This window comes from Antechinus flavipes, chromosome 4 (genome assembly GCF_016432865.1).
Source record: "Antechinus flavipes isolate AdamAnt ecotype Samford, QLD, Australia chromosome 4, AdamAnt_v2, whole genome shotgun sequence".
In the NCBI taxonomy this organism is placed as follows: Eukaryota; Metazoa; Chordata; class Mammalia; order Dasyuromorphia; family Dasyuridae; genus Antechinus; species Antechinus flavipes.
Window position 1 is genome coordinate 241,131,380 of NC_067401.1, and position 14,883 is coordinate 241,146,262.

A 14,883-nucleotide genomic window follows, 5' to 3' on the forward strand; every position below is an offset into this window, starting at 1 on the left:
ACCCGATATTTCTTGGGTCTTCTCCTTTGTTTCAAGGGTCTGCTCCATCTTTCTGCGATGGACAAGGCGAATGCGGCTCGTAGGCACCCATCTGATTCCTTCTCCACCTGTAGAGATGCAAGCAAATCCTCTCCCCCAAGCAGTTAGCCTATCTGGTCCCTTCCATTCACCACTTTCTGGGTCTCTCCACATCACCTGGCGATTATCTAAAGATAGTGGAGCTGCTCGCACTGGACACTGCTCTTCTGGTGGGTTATAAAACCTGTCTTCTGGAGCCAGTGCATCTTTATCAAAGATTAAAAAATTAATGGTATAGAGAACTAAATTTAGAAGTTCTCTAGGGTTACCCGTGGCTCCCCCTTTCTTTTGTTTTTGGAGGAGTGTCTTAATGTCTCTGTTTCTTCTTTCTACTATTGCTTGACCTTGAGGATTGAAGGGTATGCCAGTAGTGTGTAAAATCTTATACTGTGCACAAAAGTGTTCAAAATGTTTGGAGGTATATGCCGGTCCATTATCTGTTTTTATTTCTTGTGGCACACCCATAATTGCGAATGCTTGAATGAGGAATTCAGTGACCACTCGGGCTGTCTCTTTTGCTGCTGGTATGGCAAAAGTGAATCCTGAAAAGGTGTCTACCACAACGTGGATAAAAGACAGACGACCAAAAGATTTATAATGAGTCACATCCATTTGCCAGATTTCATTGGGTCTCAAACCACGAGGGTTCTTCCCTGGAGGCAGTGTAGGAGCGTGGAAGGGAAGGCAAGCTGTACAGCTTTTTACTATGCTCCTAGCTTCTTCTCTTGTAATCCCAAACTGTAAACGCAAAGCTCGAGCAGCCTGATGGTATTTAGAATGGGATTCCTGGGCCTCCTGAAATAAAGGCGTACTGGCCAACATAGTTAAAAGGCTATCTGCCTTTGAATTTCCATCAAAAATAGGACCTGGAAGTCCACTATGTGAATGGACATGCAGGATATAAATCTTTCCTGGATGCTTTCTCACTTGCTCTTGAAGTTCCTTAAAGAGCTGATATATATTAGAAGCTGCAAATTTTATTTGGGCTGTGGCAATTCTTTGTACCACACCTACTGAATAGGCTGAATCAGATATTATATTTATGTCACCTGGGTAATAAGTGAGAGCTAGCATGATCGCATATAATTCGTTTGGCTGAGTGGACTGAAAAGGAGTTCTGACTACTCTTTTTACGGTTAGATCATGAGAGTATACAGCACAAATATTTTGTTTGGCTGCGTCTGTAAAACTGGTTGGTCCTTCAAGAGGAACCTTAGAAACCTTCTCTTCAAAAATCCATTGCCAATTATGCAGTAGTCTGGTTATCTTTAATGGAGATCCATGTGCAAAATTTGGAGCCATGGCCAATAAAATCTGCCACTCTGGGATGGTTTCACAGCATGCATTAATTTGTGCATTTGTATAGAAGGTATATATCTTGTCAGGTCTTGTCCCAGATAATTGTATTGCTCGCTTAATGGCCTTTAATAGAATCCTAGCCACAAGCACTGGGTAAGGCGTAAGGCTTTGTTCTGGTTGTGCTGGGAGGTTCACCCACTCTATCACACTGTCTCCTTGATGAAGGACTGCTGTGGGTGCTTCTTTCGTAGCAAAAACTGATATTTCCAAGGGTTTTTGAGTTACTCTCTCAACTACATTGGATAAAGCCAGTTCAACTTCTCTCAAGGTCTCTTGAGCTTCTTTTGTAAGCCGGCGTGGTGAATTTAAAGCAGTGTCTCCCCTTAAAATGTCATATAGGGATTGCAATTGATTGGTAGTTAAACCTAATACTGGACGCATCCATTGGATATCTCCTATTAATTTTTGGAAATCATTTAAGGTGTTCAACCTCTCTGTTCTTAAACACAGTTTTTGTAGAGTAAGTGCCTTAGGATATATTTCATATCCTAAATATTGAAAAGGAGCATGCCTTTGAATTTTTTCTGTAGCGATATGAAGTTTGTAGTATCTTAGTGTTTCTATGGTTTTTTGTAGACATGCTTCTAGAATTTGTTCCTCCGGTGCACATCCCAATATATCATCCATATAATGTAATAGCATAACTTTTGGAAATGCTTTTCTTATTGGAGCAAGAGCAGCAGCAACATACATTTGACACATAGTGGGGCTGTTCTTCATACCCTGTGGCAAAACCGTCCATTCATATCTTTTATAAGGCTCAGCTAAATTGACACTGGGCACCGAAAAGGCAAATCTCTTCATATCCTCCTTATCCAGAGGAATGGAATAGAAACAATCCTTGATGTCTATAACCCAAAGAGGCCATTCTCTAGGAAGCTGAGTAGGAGATGGAAGTCCAGGCTGAAGAGTTCCCATAGTTTCCATCTGTTCGTTCACTTTTCTTAAATCAGTGAGCATCCTCCATTTTCCCGATTTCTTTTTTACAACGAACACTGGTGAATTCCAAGGACTTAGAGAAGGTTGTAAATGCCCTTGTTCAAGCTGCTCCTGTACTATATCTAATAAGGCCTGAATTTTATCGCTACTTAAGGGCCACTGTTCTATCCACACTGGTGTATCAGTTTTCCATTGGATAGGAATAGGTGAAAGTGTTGGCAGGCCTTCAACAGCAGTCCTGCTTAAAAAACCGAAGTACTCATTTTTAACCCCAATTGTTGTAAAACGTCTCTTCCCCACAGATTGATGGGGATTTTTTCAACTATAAAAGGAGTAAAAACTCCTGTTTTGCCTTCAAAAGTCCATCTCATAGGGGCAGCACTAACTTCAGCTGCTATTGATCCTCCTACTCCAGACATATAGGTATCTGCTTTAATCTTTGGCCAGTGACTGGGCCAACTGGCACCTCTAATAACTGTACGATCCACACCTGTGTCTACCAATCCTTCCAATGGTAGGCCATTTATATAGATAGTAAGCATAGGTCGGTCAGCCGTTACTGCTGCTGTCCAGTATATTCCTGGTTTTTGTGGTCTGGAGTCAGAACCTGGGTGACTATCACGAGGCTGCTTATTAGGATTCTGTATGAATAAACCTGATGCTACTACATCTCCTGGGTGATAAGTCACATATTGTCTACCTGTATTAGTGACTGGGATATTATCTACACATTCCCCAGTTTCCCACATCAGTGTGTGGATGGACACTGTTTTGTACATACAAGGAGGTGAAATGGTCAAGCCTACTGTGCCTGGAGGTAAGGGATCCATAGGCTGGAGAGGAACAGATTTCACCTCTCCAGGGGGTATCTCAGTTGTCCCAGCTGCATACAGCTCTATTCTCCCCAATTGTAATTCCCTTCTGCCATCAGGTTGCTTCCTGGCTGGTTGACTGTGTAATCCCCTTCTCCCATCATATGGCTTTCTGGCTGATTGGTCATGTCTGGGTACTGGACTTCTAGGCACTCTCTGGGTGCACCATTGGCTGCCATCATGCCCCAAGTGTTTTTTGCCTTGGGCCCTGGGGCTGGGCCCCTCATCCCGTTTCCCTGAATCTGTCTGCATTCTGAGGCCCAATGGAAGCCTCTGTTGCATTTTGGACATGGGGTTTGGGGTCTTGTTCTCCCACCTTGTCTTCCCATTCTATCTCTATACCAACATTGAGCTTTCAGATGTCCTACTTTTCCACACTGAAAGCATCTACGAGTCTCTCTGGAAGTCCCTTGCCAAGAGGGATTCTGTCTTCTCATGTTTGGATTTTGGGAAGTCTGCATCATAGCCTGGCTATAAAAGGCACCTGTGCCCACTGTGGCACAGCATCTTATGAGCTCCTCTAAAGGAGCATCCTTGCGCAGTCCTAGTATAATTCTTCTGCAAACCTCATTAGCATTTTCCTTAGCAAGTTGCCTTATCAAGATGTCTGTTATTGCATTTTCTCCATTTGTTCTTATGATAGCTGTCTGCAAGCGTCCCACAAAGTCAGCGAAGGGTTCATTTGGCCCTTGTGTTATTTTTGTGAAGGCCCCCCCCTTGTTGTCTTTATTGTGAAGAGAAGCCCACGCTTTGATAGCATTATCAGCAATTTGCTGATATGCTGCTACAGAATAACTAGTTTGTGCTGTGACATCTGCATAAGGACCTGTACCTGTTAGTAGGTCACAGGTGATTGCAGTATGAACTCCACTTTGAATATTTTGTTGGGCTTGTATCCTACAGAGTTCACTATATTCAGAAAGCCACAAGTAGTTCTGTCCAGGTTCTAGGCATATTTTTGCTATCGATTTCCAGTCATTAGGGGTCAAGATTTCAAAAGACAAATTTTGTAATAGCATCTTAACATAAGCTGATGTAGCCCCATAAAGAGTGCAAGCTTTTTTCAGGTCTTTGAGGATTTCTATATCAAAAGGTGAGTATCTTCTACTTTCTTGACCTGAAGAATTAAACTGTTGAATTACAGGAAAAATGTGGTGTTGAAATTCTGATACATTTTTCCCTTCTTCTCTGGCCTTAATTAGTCCCTTTTGCAATCTACTCATAGGATGAGGTGCTGGATGCTGGGGGGGAGGTGCTGGATACTGGGGAGGAGGTGCTGGATGCTGAGGGGGAGGTGCTAGATGCTGGAGGGGAGGTGCTGTTGCTGTCACTGCCCCCCCCACTACCCCTCCTCCCTCCATCCAGGAGGGTGGAGTTGATGAAGGAGAGTCAATTACCTGCTCCTCAGGTGGGGCTGAGGCTGCCTCAGATTCACCCCACCCTTGAGCCTTACTTAAGTCTCCCTGCCCTGTGGGGATATGGCCATTAATCTGTTCTTTGTCTTCCTCCTTTATCTCAGGCTTCCCCCTTTGGCTATTCCTAGAGTTTTTTCCTTTTCTCCTAGAACAAGTACGGTATTTTAAGGCCATCTGTATCGTATTATATAAAAAGAATACTTCAATGGAAACTGAACGAGGACCGTTTTCATTGTAATATGCGGAGAGCTGTTGACCAACCAATGCCCAGTTTTTTAGAGAGATTTTTTCTTCCTCTAAGAGCCAAGGGGAGGTGCGTTTTAATGTAGCCAGAAGTCTAGCTGCCTGTCCCCAAGTTACAAGTAGCCCTTGATCTTCTATCAGCTTAAGCAGGCTTTCTATAGCACCACTCCTGGGTGGGTCTGGGGTTGGGGGGGTTGGGGTGGGGGATGGAGAATCTTTACCTAGGATCTGTCCCATTTCAGCCAAAAAAGGTTGTACTCACTCAGTTCCTGGTCACTGGAGACTTCTTCAGTGAAAGTAGGGTCCTTGGTTCCCACGCTTGGGCGCCAAATGTTAGAGTTCAAATGTTGGAGTTTGTTCTTCTCAGGGCACAGCCGGTTTAGAGGCTTAGAGCCCTTCGGATGTCTCCAAATCCAAAGGTTCTGTCCTTCAGCCTCTGCCTCTGCTTTCTTCTGCCTCCAGCAGAGATGGCTTCTGGCGTAGCTCCACTGAAATCCGTCAAAAGTGTTCTCTGCAGCAGAGTCGTTTCTCTCGAGTCTAGCGCGATCAGCCAGCCAAGAGGAAAAAATGTATTCTGGAATGGCTGTCTCGCCTTATATGTGAACCTTCTGAGAGAATGGGATTATGGGTTTTCTCCCATAGTGCTCTCTGGCCCAAAGAGCTTTAAGGTGTGGTGTAGAAAGTGTACTTTTTGAAGCTAGCATACTTGTGGAGTCCAATGAGTAAAGGTGGGAACACAAGCCTTGTCTTGATTAGTTCTACTTAGTACCTTGTTTCAGGTTCTGGCCAAAACAACTTCTTGTAAGATTAGATCAACTCTAATTACTTAGCAGTTAGTAAGGATTCCAACACACAACAGAGAACAAAAGAAAACTTACAAGAAAGCAAAGGTGGATAGTTATGATTACAATGTCTTCTATTGTTATATATGCTTTCTTGAAATGGAAATTTATTGTTACATATTTTGAATCTTTCCTTATATATTGCTGGGCACGTGGCATTTTTTTCTTTTTCTGTCTTTTTGCGATTTTTTCTTATTTTGCATTTAAGCTTTAAATAAATAAATAAGTTTTAAAAGAAAACAAAATTTAAAAATATTTTTTTCAAATAAGGCCTATAAAAATATACCAATATTGAGAATAAATTCAGATAACTATATGAACATTCCATTGGATACTCATTAGGTTATAAATATGTATATGTACATATGTATGTGTATGTATATATGTGTATATATACAATCAACAACATACACTCAACTGAAATTTATATATCTATATATATATGTATATTTATATATACATATATATTACAGTTGATTGTATATTTGAGAAAACAAAATAAGTTGCATTCAATTTATCTGGAAAGATAATCTTGATTATGAAGAGTAAATTATTCTGGCAAGATACCAATTATGTATATTATATTTTGAGGTAATATTAGGAAGGAGCTTTGATAAAATTCTGCTGACATTAGTATACAAAAAGAAACATGTAGAAACTGCAAAATCACACATAATGATTGAGATAGAAGGGAAATCAGAGTATTTCCTTTCCAATACACCTGAAATGGGATCTTGCACTAAAAAGAAAGTGGTTTATAAATCAGAAACATGTTAAGTATAGAAATAAGAATGGTTATAGACAGAAAAAAATCAATTTCAACATGCATTTTAAGTCATCCTGAACTATAGATGAGTTTTACATTTAAGACAAAAGTTTCTTTTTAAAACACCTTTTGCTACTATAAATGTGTTTCTACTTCGGGAACAATAAAATTTAATCCTTATGTGGTTTTAAAAAAACAATAAACAAAAAACAAAACAAAACATTTAGCAAAGAAGTGAAAGTAAGAAGTTTGAACAAAATTACTTGGATATTGACCAGACACTCCCCAGAACCCCTCATCCCCACCCCTTCCAGTAGTACTAAAAACAATGTTTTCTGAACTAAGAAAATCCTACGCTCATGCTTAGCATGAGTGTTTTTCAAAAGTTACAATAGAACACAGATGCACACAGATGGTAGTTATATTTTGACCTTATTAATTTTTAAGAGTTCTAACATTAACTTTTATTATTGATTTTTCACCCCACCATTTCTTCTATTCAGAAAACTAAGAACTCAGAGGAGCTATTTGACATGCAACTTTTGATTTAGGATACAATCTTTCTTTCATATATTTATTTGCTACATTGTTATTTTATTAGCTCTAAAGTATCCACATCAATTTGAGGATTCTATTTTCTTAGACATGACCAAACATTACTTCCCTTAGTGAATTCTTATCATGTCTAATGATAACTATATATATATATATATATGCATATATATGTAGTTTTTTCCTTTTTCTATCTTTTCTTTTTGTAATTTTTTCTTATTTGCATTTAAGCTTTAAATAAATAATTAATGCTTATAAAATACTTAAAACATAAAATCAATATTTTTCTCAATTATATTTAATAATAGCAGTGATATATATGTATGTGTGTGTATAATCTCCTGAAGTAGATAACATAAGCATCATCATCACCCAAATTTTATAGATGAGTAAACTCATGTCTAGAGAAGTCAATTGCTAATAGTCACACAGCTCAGAAGTGGCAAATTCATTCTTAAGTCTTCTATGCTCAGCAACTGTGCAGAAGCATAGGTCAAATCTGAAAAAAAGGAAAAAAGGGAGGGAAGGAAGGAAGGAAGGAAGGAAGGAGAAGAAGAAAGGAGGAGGGAGGGAGGAAGGGAGGAAGAAAGCAAGGAGGAAAAGGAGGGAAAAGGGAGGAATGAAGGGAGGGAAGAGGAAAAGGAGGGAGGGAGGGAGGGAAGGAAGGAGAAAGGAAGGAAGGGAGGGAGGAAAGAAGAAAAGGAAACAGAAGAAAGGGAGGAAAGGAGGGAAGAAAAGAGAGAAGCCTTCTAAAAATTAGCACTATCTGAAAATGGAATTGTTTCCTATGGAGGGGTATTAATATACTTCTTGTGATGGGGAACTCTCCACCTCACAAAACAGATGATTCCATTTATGTACTTGACTCTTAGTAAATTCCCATAATTTTTCATAAGTTAAAAATAGTCTTACATGAAGAAAAAACATGCAGCATTAGGCTCTGGAAAATATCTCAAATACTGGCCATAACAGTTTCCTTATTGGATAAAGTGTAGGGCTGGAAGACCCTATAATGCAATTTTGCACTTTCTGTACTTTTTGGGTTCTAAAGAAAAAAAAAACAGAAATGGCTTGTTACCCTGGAAACTGTCTAATGGCCTAAAATCATAGGAGTCCTCCCAACTTTGAATATTAACAAGTGTTATTAAGGATTTGGTTGGTACTGTGCTAGGCATTGTAGGAAATACAAAAGAAGTATAAGACCTTAAGGAACTTGCAATGTGGTTAGTGAGACAAGACTAGTACAAATGAAATGGAAAAGAGCTTAAAATACAGTTAAGTGCCAAATCATGTAGTGCAGTCAATAAGTACAATTGACATCCAGAAGAGAGAGAGAATGAGTACTGAATTGGAATTGAAAAGTGAAAGATGACTAGAGAAGAAGAGTCTGGAACATGAAAAGCTAAAGTTTCAACATGAAAGATGGATGAGAAAGAGTGTGTGCCAGATAATGTCTTACCTCTGTTTTTTCCCTTGAATTAATTTTTTAAAGTAATTTCCAACTCAGAGAAAATTTGTAATTTGAACAAATGGGCCATGCTTTGAAAATATTACCAGTTATCTGTGAAATAAACAGAAGCACTACTTCAGGATGCAGCACCCACTGAATTACAAAGTTATTGAAGAAAGATTTTAGGGCAGGGATCCTCAAACTTTTTAAATAGGGGGTCAGTTCACTGTCCCTCAGACTGTTGGAGGGCTGGACTATAATAAAAACAAAAACTATGAACAAATTCCTATGCACGCTGCATATATCTTATTTTGAAGTAAAGAAACAAATACAGTATTTAAAATGAAATAAAGTTAAATCAACAAACTTACCAGTATTTCAATGGGAACTATAAGCCTGCTTTTGGCTAATGAGATGGTCAATGTCTGGTTCCATATTTGTCACTGCTAGTGGTAACAAGTGATACAAAGTGTGCATCCATTAGTCTTGATCTGGTTGGAGATTTCAAATGTTACATTCTAGAAAAAGTCTGTTCACAGACATAAGTGCTGCTAAAGATGGTTGACATTTTGAGTGCATGGTTCCTGAGATGAGGATATGTTTCAGAGAGGAGAGATGCATAGAAATTATGAAGGCTGCTTGACTTGAATGCGTCTTTCAGAGAGTCACAATTCTGCAGTTCAGCCAGTTCTATTTGGTAAATTGTAGCCACATTTTCAATGTCAATAGAAAACGGTTTACAGAAAAGCTGTATGTCCTGTTCATGGAGATGAAGCTCTTTAAATTTAAATTGGAATTCCGTTTGCCATTTTTTTCAGTGAATCCACACATGTTTTGTTTGGGAATGCAATCAGCGGTTTTTCTGCTAACAGATTTTGAGTTGTGGGGAGATGGCAGAAGTTTTCCTCCTTCACTTGTTTGATGAGAACTAATTTTATTTCAAATGCTTTGACATGTGATTGTATATCACAGATGAGCTTCCCCTTTCCTTGAAGTTGCATACTGAAATTGTTGAGTAGCTCTGTTATATCTATCAGAAAGGCAAGGTGCCATTTCCATTCTGCATCACTGAGCTCTGGTACTTCTTTGTTTTTTGAAAGCAGAAAAGTTGTAATCTGTGGCAGTAAGTCATAGAAATGTTTCAAAACTCTTCCTCGACTCAGCCAATGGACTTCTGTGTGATATAGAACATCTTCATACTCAACATTTAGCTCAGATAGAAATTCCTGAAATTGTCTGTGATTTAGTACATTAGCTCTAATGAAGTTAACACAAGATACCACAATTTTCATAACAGAGTCCCACTTCAGTGATTTACTATACAGCCCTTGTTGGTGGAGGAGGCAGTGTATGGCTATTGGATGAGAATGGTTATGTTTGTCCATCTCTTGGTTAATGCGAGCAATTACTCCTTTCTTAGACCCCACCATGCTAGGAGCACCATCAATTGTCACGCTGGCTAGTTTAGCCCAGTCCAGTTCCAAACCATTTATAGTTTGGCAAACCTTTTTCATAGACATTCTCTACTGTAGTTGTTCCTTTGATGCTTTGCAGTGCAGCAAGCTCTTCTATAACTTCAAAATAATCATTTGTCCCACAAATAAAAATTAGAAGTTGTGCAGAATCACAAACATCATTGCTTTCATCATGTGCCAAGGAAAAATATGAAAAATTTTTTATGGAGTTTTGCAAATGCTGATGCAGAAATGTCTTCCATTTCTTCAATCCTCCGTGTAATTGTAGGTGCTGAAAGACTCACTGTACTAAATAAACCGGCCTTTTCTGGATACATCTCTTTGGCAACAGAAAGAAGGCATTCTTTAACAAATTCTCCCTCCACAAATGATCTGCCAGTGCATGCTATTAGCCTGGCAATTTGAAAACTTGCTCACAGTGATGAAATATTTAGCTGCTTCTGCTTCACAAAAGTATTTTGCTGAGTTGTCAATGTATTTTTCAGTTTTAATATTTTATCTTTTCTCATTTCTCCAACCAAACAATCATATTTATCTTTATGTTGAGTTTCATAGTGTTGATACAAATTATATTCTTTGAACATAGACACGATATTCTGGCATATCAGACATACAGCTCTTTCCTTGCACCGCATGAAAAAGTAATTATAAGTCCACTGTTCTTTGAATAGCCTACACTCCGAGTCAATTTTTCTTTTTCTTGACATCATTATTTCCTAGAGATTCCAAATTGCTATTAGTAAAATACCTATATATATAGTGCTACAAAAACTTTGCCCACACAGAGACATACAGCCTTCAATGCCCAACTTCCTCCAAGCTGCCTCTGTGCTGTGATGCTTCCGTTTCCCACACTCTCTCTCCTGCTCTTCTTGCTCCCACTTCCAACCTTCACTGCTGCAGTGAATTCCCCCTGCAGCGGCTGTGACATGTGCACTATGCACTGTACATCCCCCGTGCCTGTCTGTTGTGGTGGCTGCCATTACTGTACAAGGCCGCTGGCCATCAGTTCTCACATGTCAAGCAGTCCACTAGGTGCTAGACATACAATGTCCCTTTCCTCATGGAGTTTATACTTTATTAGGGTGAAATAATGTGTACTCTGAAAAATAGAAGTATAAAATAATGTTTGGGGTTAAGGGTATTTGCAATTGGAAAAATCAGGTTAACTGTCAGAAGATAGTTAATCTTAGATAACCCTGAAGTTGAAGCATCTGTTAGCTCACAGGATAGAGCACTGGGCCTGCAGTCTGGAAGATCTGAGTTCAAATCTAGCCTCAGACACTTCCTAACTGTGTAACTATGGCCAATCCATTTAACTTCTTATTGCTTTACTAAATGGATCCACTAAAGAAGTAAGTGGCAAACCATCCCTATATCTCTGCCAAGAAAATAACAAACAGGTCACAAAACTAAAATGAATGAACAACAAAATAGCTACAACCCTGAAGTTATCTCAAAATTCTGGGTGGAAATGAGAAAGAAATGTATTTGAAAAATGAGAAACAATGTGAACAAAGATAACACTGCAGAAGATGATGTTTCCTCTCTGATGACTAGTAAAATTGGGATTTAGAGTAATTCTCTAAGGAGAGTGATGTACAACATATAGAAAGATAGGTTGAAGCTACATTGTGCAAGATATTATTTGTATTTTATCCTAGAAGCAAGACAGAGACATCAGTGCTTCTTGAGCAAAGGAATAAAATGGTCAGACTTGTACTTTAGGAATATTTGACAACTGTGTGGATGATGAATTGGACAGGGGGAAATTATAGGGAGAGAGACCAATTATGGTGCATTTATGTAGGGGGGGGGGACATGTATAAAGTTTCTACTATGTGCCATTCACTATGCTAAGCATTTTACAAATATTATCTCATTTGATCATTGCAGTAGCCCTAAAGGTAAAGGCTATTAGGATCCCCTTTATAGGTGAGGAAACTGAGATAGACAGAGATTAAGTGACTTGCTCAGGTAGGAAGTACTTGAGGTCAGATTTCAACTCTAGTCTTCCTGATTCCAGGCCCAGTACTCTATCCACTCTGCCTCTCATAATCCAGACAATAAATGGTGAGAACCACAACTAGACTTGTGAACTGGGGGAAAAGGAATAAATATGAGAGCTGCTGTTAGAGGTAACAAGACTTAGCAAGTGATTATAAATAAGGGTTGAATGAGACAAAAAAAAAAAAAAAAAAAACAAGGATGACATCAAAGTTATAAACCTAGGTGTCCAAAAAGATGATTGTACCTATAACAGGAAAAATGAAACCAAGATCAGGAAAAGAGGTTAATTTGTGGGAAAATATAATGAGTTTTGTTTTGGACATGTTGAGTTTAAGTTGTCTGTGGGGCATGTAATTGGATATTTATAACAGGGAATTGATGCTATGAGCTAACTCAATGAGTCATCTGCATAGAGATCATAGTTAAGCATTGTGGAACTGATTAGTTTACCAAAAGAGAAAAATGCAAGAGAGAGAGGAGAGAGAGAGAGAGAGAGGGGGGGGGGGGGGAGGACAAAGTGCTGAGTCGCTGCCCCCATGCACAGGAAATAATTTGAAAAAGGATACTTAAGAGGAACCAAAAAGGTAAGAGGAGATACAAAGAGTGCCAAGTTGAAAAATTCAATAGGAGACACCAAGAGGGTGTCTAGTGTCAATATAAATGACTGGGACATAAGAAACTGGGAGTAATGAGATTAATAACATTATACTAAAGGACAGCTAGACTATACCTCTAAAAGTCTCCATATTTCTAAAAGGCAGAAGCTAATGATAACTACTATGTATTTGGGAATGGATGGAGTCTATACCTGTGATTTCATCAAGATAAAGAAAATGCAGCATGGAAATTCACTGGGATGTAACTACATACAGTTACTCTGTGTCCGTGGTAGGATTTGAACTCACATCTTGACCATAAAAGCCGTTCTCTATCTATTCCACCATGTGGCTTCTGCATTGACTCATTGTCAGGTTTACAAAATGCCTTATAGACATTGTGCCATCTGAGTTTAACAAGGAGCCTAGTGAGATATGCAACATAGTTATTATTATCCAGATATTTTCAATGAGTAAATAGATCTTAAGGGTGTCTAAGTAACTTGTTTGTGTGTGCTCAGCCAGTCAGTCTCAGAGGTGTTATTTAAATCCAATTGTTTTCTGACTCTAAGCAAGCACTTTTTCTAATTTCCTTAACCCTTCTTGTTTTCAGGAGGGGAGGTGGAGGAAAGCTAGAGAAGCAGCAAGATATAATAAAAATGATCAGTTACCAGAAATTTTGGTGCTGTTACTATCTTAGGCAAGTCATGTAATTTTTTGAACTCAGTGTCCTGACATCAATAAAATACGATCATTTTAGCAGATAATCATTAAGTTGGTTATAACTATAACAGTCTTATTATTCTGTATATACTTATATATGCTCATGTTATCACTCTTCTTAGGATATAAGCTCCATCATTTTTGTCTATACACTGAGCTCAGTTCCTGGCACATTGTAAATATTTCATAGATGTTTGATCATTTTTGCTATAATAATAATAACTCACATATACTTTTTTATATACATAGCACTTTAAGTTTTGACTCTGTAATAGAGATGATTATAATACCATTTTGCAAATAAGAAAACTAATTCTGAGATGGGGTTAAGTGATTTGTCAGGATAAACAGAATTTGAATATGGGTCTCACTTTTTCCAAGTCTTGCTTTCCTTACTTGCTTTCTTACCTACCATTAATCTACTGAATATTTTTAGTGAATAATAAAAGAACTAAATACAACTATCCTTGATATATTAGTCTATTGCTAGCAAGAGTCCTTATTGAAATCTGAGTTACATTAAAATGTAATTAGAACATGCACAACAAAACAAATACAAATGCAATACAGCATAGATAATGTTCGTTCATGGCTTAAGTCAATATCCAACTTCTAGATTTTGTTTCTATTTCAATTTGGCTATTTGCTCTATCAACTTTTTTTTGGAAATTCTTAAATTTCTTTGTTAGAAATTCACTTTACATATATATTCATTCCTTTATCCTTGTCAGTTTTTTGTCCTCAACTCCTGCAGTCTCTATCACTTTCCATAACTCAGGAGAAAACTGTTTCCCTGATCTTTCTAAATTCTATATTGGATTTGACCATGAGTTTATTGTGTCATTATATACCTTTTCTTTGTGTCCTGATTTTTTAATCCGATATAATTTTCTATAAATGCTTTTTATATATCCTCCTCTAAATCATGCTTTATGAGTGTGTTCATTTTTTTATTTTCGCTTAGATCTTCTCAGTTTATTCCCTATTTTTTTCATCTTTGGATATTTTTCTTCAAAGTGGCATCTGTCTATCTGTTGCTGACTCTCTCTCTCTCTCTCTCTCTCTCTCTCTCTCTCTCTCTCTCTCTCTCTCTCTCCCTCACCCCACTTTGATACATTATTTTAAAAGCATGTTTTGAAATTTTTGAAGCAAGGCTGTCTTGAATATTGTGAAGAAGCTACATTGAGAGAGATATTGGAGTAGATTATCTCAAATGGTTATTTACACATTAAGACTCTATGTATCTGCCTTCTCTGCCTTATATATATCTCTTGCTCCTACCCCACACCTCCCACTACCTATTTTTTAGCACAATAGAAGAGTAATAAGCTTTCACTCTAGTTTCTACCTTGCTAGAGCCCTCCATCAAAGTCCTGATATGATATTTAATTCTGGCTTGAAATTGGACCATGAACTTTCAAAGGTCACACTTGTAGACTGCAAACTTGGATTGGAAAGACTCTGAGAACAAGTGTGATCTGTTGTTTAAATGTTATCCTAACAAAATTTGGTGAAACTAATTATCAGAAGGCTGATCATTGAACAATTCATTTCATTCAACCA

General features: G+C 38.1%; 1 protein-coding gene across 2 annotated transcripts in view; it reads left to right on the forward strand.

Moving 5' to 3' along the window:
• The window catches only part of KCNQ5 (potassium voltage-gated channel subfamily Q member 5), a 650,068-nt gene that overhangs the window by 284,315 nt on the left and 350,870 nt on the right, over positions 1-14,883 (forward strand). The window lies entirely within an intron of this gene.